This window comes from Ambystoma mexicanum, chromosome 2q, assembly GCF_040938575.1.
Source record: "Ambystoma mexicanum isolate Mex_15411 chromosome 2q, UKY_AmexF1_1, whole genome shotgun sequence".
In the NCBI taxonomy this organism is placed as follows: Eukaryota; Metazoa; Chordata; class Amphibia; order Caudata; family Ambystomatidae; genus Ambystoma; species Ambystoma mexicanum.
This window is the reverse complement of record NC_090924.1, coordinates 695,859,319-695,864,318: the sequence shown is the minus strand read 5'-3', so window position 1 is coordinate 695,864,318 and position 5,000 is coordinate 695,859,319. Positions and strand designations below refer to the sequence as shown.

Here is a 5,000-nt window from a genome sequence, read left to right as displayed (position 1 = left end):
GCTTGAAGGGCCCGTGAGCCCAGCAGTGTGAGGAGGGCCTGCGAGCCCAGCAGCGTTCAGGGAGGGCCCGTGTGCCCAGCAGTTAAGGAGGGCTCGTGAGCCCAGCAGACCAGGTAGGCCCGTGTGCCCTGCAGCGTATCAGGACCGGAGAGCCCAGCAGTGTGGAGCCCAGCAGCGGTGGCCTGCCAGCAGCAGACCAGCCGACCAGAAGATCGGGGAGGACCGTGCGCCCAAGACTGGAGAGCCCGGTGGCGAGGAACCCGACAGCGGAGGACTGCCAGCTAACCAGCCGACCGGAAGATCGAGAGGCCCGTGCGCCCCAACTGCAGAGCCCAGCAGCGAAGAGCCCAGCAGCGGAGGCCCACCGGCAGCTGGCCCAGCCGACCAGGTGATCGAGGGGCCCGTGCGCCCGAGACTGAAGTGCCCGGCGACGGAAGCCCGCCGACAACAGCCCAGCCGACCAGGACCGCAGCGCCCAGCAGAGGAGGTCCCGCGCACCTCGACAAGAAGAGGACCGCGGACGCCAACAACGAGCGGAGCCCGCGGACCAGAAGAGGCCCACAAGAGGAAGGAGACCACGAGGGAACTCAGCAGGCCCACACGTCACGGAAGAGGAGACCCGCAGGCTCGCGGCATCCACCCTCAAGTAAGGAGTCGGAAAGGGGTAGCGAAAAGGGAACCCCGAGTCTCCCACCCACTTGACACATCAGGGAACCAGTGAAATCACCCGAAGGTGACACCTGCAAAAGGGAACCCCGAGTCTCCCACCCACGTGACACACCAGCAGACACACCCAAAGGTAACATTTGCAAAGGGGAACCCCGAGTCTCCCACCCACGTGACACATCAGGGAACCAGTGAAATCACCCGAAGGTGACACCTGCAAAAGGGAACCCCGAGTCTCCCACCCACGTGACACACCAGCAGACACACCCAAAGGTAACATTTGCAAAGGGGAACCCCGAGTCTCCCACCTACGTGACATCGGTGGAAACACCTGGAAAACAAAATTTTGCAAGAACCCGAAGGCGACACCAGTGAAATCACCCGAAGGTGACACCTGCAAAAGGGAACCCCGAGTCTCCCACCCACGTGACACACCAGCAGACACACCCAAAGGTAACATTTGCAAAGGGGAACCCCGAGTCTCCCACCTACGTGACATCGGTGGAAACACCTGGAAAACAAAATTTTGCAAGAACCCGAAGGTGACATTGTCACACAAAAAGCAGAGGGTGAACAACGTGCCCCAGTGGACGAACATACACCGCGGCAGTTCAAGAGAACCACGGTGCAAAAGCCTACCAGAGCACCCCGAGCATCCGCGACGCAGCACTCCACGCTACACACCAGGATACCGCCATGTCATCTGCAGACGCGGCAGACCCTAATGCACCACCACCACCACCAGGAGCTCCCTCCTCTCACGCAAGCCTAATGAGGAGACCTGCCCCGTTCACGCTAAACCCACACCATGACCAGGGGCAGAGATGGGAAGAATGGATGGAGGAATTTGACGACTTCGTGGGTGCCATCGGCACACAAGAACCTCCCAACATACTGAGCATATTTGCAAATGTCGCAGGGAGAGAAATCAAAAATATTATACGCACGATCCCTCCACAAGATCGCACCACATATGCAAGACTCCTGCAAGCCATTCACGAAAAACTGGTCATCTCACCCAACCGGGACTATGAAAGGTACACTTTCAACCAATGTGGCCAGCTACCTCACGAATCAATAGGGGAGTTCGTAATACGTCTTCAGAGGAAAATATCCAAAGGTGACTTTGCTAACTTTAATGACGAAGAAGCCATTAGATTACGCATCATAGAAGGGTGTGCATCCTCGATGTTCCGGAAGCACCTCCTCAAGAAACCCCTATCCCTAAAAGAGGTGCTAGACCTAGCCAGGGTATACGAAAGAGTGGACATTCAAGCAGCAGCCATTGAGAACCCAAAAAAGGGAGAAACCATAGCCGCAATACATCCCTACGCCCGCCAGCCAAACACCCAACCAAGGACCAACCAGAGGTACCCGACACAACGAGCACAGGGTGACCGCCAATGCTATCGCTGCGGATTCGAATATCCACACAGAGGACCGTGCCCCGCCATTGGGCAACGATGCATGAGATGCGGAATGGAGAACCACTTCCAAGTGATGTGCAAAGAACTACTACCGGAAGGAGGATCAGCACGCCCACGATCTGCCCCTCGCACGATGGACGCACATAAAGAACAGCATCACCATGTGGACAGGAATGCACCTCTCGCGCCATCATATCAACGCCCAAACACAGTGAGAGCCTTGGAAGGACTTCAGATCGAACCAGACAGGAAAGACCACGAATTATACGATGCCTATCAGGATGACTTCATGCGGGAACTGGAACGCGAAGACACCCGCAGAGCGGAAGCACCAGACAACCGGGAACGTGACAGGGAGCCATACCCTTACCCCCCACCACACTATCCACCAAGTGGAAACGAACAGCCTCCATACCTACAGGACGGCTACGACCGAGAGTATGTATGCCTTCTCAGCGTAGAGGAGGAGGACACCGCGGCTCCCAGAGTAACAATTCAGATGGGAAGAACCCAAAACAGATTTATTGTTGATACAGGAGCGACGGTCAACGTCATGAATGAAGACATCTATCGTGAAATAGCTTCAACATACCCCATCCAAGAGTCTAGGACACACATCTTCCAATGGGGAGCAACCCAACCCATGACATCAAAAGGGAAATTTCAATGCGACCTACGACACAGAGGCATCACAGTAACCGCCACGATACATGTGATAAGAAGCCCAGCTATTGGCCGCTGCCTTCTCAGTTACAGGACAGCTAACGCACTTGCCCTGATTGACCTACACTATGACCAGTCGGAGGTCATTGAAGGACTACCACTACCATGCGAACCCGTCAGGGCAATCATAGACAGACCACTGGCAAAAAGAGAACTCAAGAACACTTTCCCCAAACTGTTCGAAGGGGTAGGGATGCTAAAAGGGCCATGCATCAAACTACATATAGACAAAAATGTCAGGCCAGTTCCACAACACCCACGGAAAGTGGGTTTCCACCTCCAAGAACAGGTATCAAAAGAAATCCAACTTCTTCTTCTCAACGACATCTCAATACCTGGAAGGGATCAAGAGCAACATGACAAAGCCCTAACACCAACCTGTGGGAACACCAAAATGAAAATGCCACCCCGCATAGAGCGATGGGGAATAAGACTGCAAGAGGACGATTATACTATTGTCCACAAACCAGGAGGAGACGCAGACCCAGCGGACTATCCATCCAGACACCCCCTACTGGACAAAGTTGACACCCGGGCACATGAGGTCACTAAAAAAATCTTGCACCCGTCGTCAAATGACAGGCCACCAGCTGAACTCATGGTGAGAGATCAACCCAGAACACGCATTCCCAGACGGAAGGACCACACACCTGAAGAAGACCTAACCGTCAGAGAACGAGACGCCGAGAAGAAGAGGAAGGCCAAGCAATGGGCTGACACAAAAAGGAGAGCGAAAGAACAACGACTAGAGATCGAGCAAACAGTCCTGGTGCGACAAACACAACGCAAGAAAACGGACACTCGATACAGCCCAGAGCCACGAACAATCACAGCCATCAAGAGGCCCATGATCACAGAAACCGGAGAACTAGGAGACATTACCCACAACTCCTCATTCCTCAGGGAGTTACATCTGGAGGAACATGAAACACAAGAAACACCCGACGAGAACACCAGCGAGGAAGAAGAAACAGAACCCCCAGTGGAATTGACCGGCGAAAGCCGAGAATCACCAGGGAGACCCCTAGGACAATAAAGAAGCCAGTGAGGCTCATCGAACAGATGTAACTGGACTCTCATGTTAAGTACGGGGGAGGTGTTGTACATGAATAAAGGGACACTACCCCTTTAAGAGCGGCAACAGAGAAGGAGCGGGAGGAAAAGGGAAAAGGAGGGGGCCGGGGAAGGAAACGGCAGTTGGTGTCAGGGAGTGAATAAAGATGGTTCACTGCAGCATTGGCTCCGTGTCATTCTTGAGGCTTGGGTATGCATGAATGAACGGAGCACAACACAGTTGGAGAAAGTGCTCTCCTGCCACCTGTCGGTCGTTGAAGGCACCACACCTCAGCAAAATAAAAATAAAAAAACAGACATGCTCAGTTCGGGGGATGTAAAGGTATTTACATAGCAAGAACAGAGAGGCTGTTGGGAGATGACAGAAGCCATGCTGCCCCAGAGTTCTCTTCTGAAATTTGCAGGAATCCAGAGGTTGGAGCGGGCTGAGGGAGTGCGCCTTCTTGCCTCTGTCGGCTTTCAAGACACATCCTCCTGCTGGGAAGCTGCCCACCCTGAGCAGCACAGGTTTGCGCTCTAGGCCGGTCGGCCACATATATCTCGCCTGATCGAGCCTGATCGAGCCCGATCGAGCAGCAGCAGATGGCCTTTGGCCAGCGAAGGCTGCCGCTCTTCTTCTTGTTTCTCTGCTTGAGAGGAAGCTCAGTCCTCTGCGCTTGCGCCAGGGGCAGGCCACGTGACACGCAGGGGTCAGGCCGTGGAGAGACTGGGGCATGGCGCCAAGTGAGGTAAGCAGACCACCCCCCTCCCCCTCACTGCTCTCTGCATGCGGTGGCTCGTTGGTCTAGGGGTATGATTCTCGCTTAGGGTGCGAGAGGTCCCGGGTTCAAATCCCGGACGAGCCCTTTTTTTTGGAGCGCCGAAAACAAAAAACACAGAGTCCCCAATTCCCCCCCAAAAATAGTTTGTGCGTGACCGTATCTGGTTCGATGCCCGTCGCCAATGGTTGGCTGCTTTTAAGCCCATGGCCCAAGAGGCAGTGTTGGAAATTCCCCCTCCTTTGTAATGATGCGCTGGCGGCGAGCTGATGTATAAAGGTTTGGACATGCCTTCTGGGTGGGGACTGCCATGGCTCGCGCCACTGTTGCATCCAGCTTGGTCTTTTGTATG

General features: G+C 54.6%; 1 non-coding gene across 1 annotated transcript; it reads left to right on the top strand.

The window, feature by feature from the left end:
- The first annotated feature begins 4,663 nt into the window (after positions 1-4,663).
- On the top strand, positions 4,664-4,735 carry TRNAP-AGG (transfer RNA proline (anticodon AGG)). Its single transcript has one exon. It is a non-coding gene; the product is annotated as a tRNA-Pro (tRNA).
- Positions 4,736-5,000: the final 265 nt, after the last annotated feature.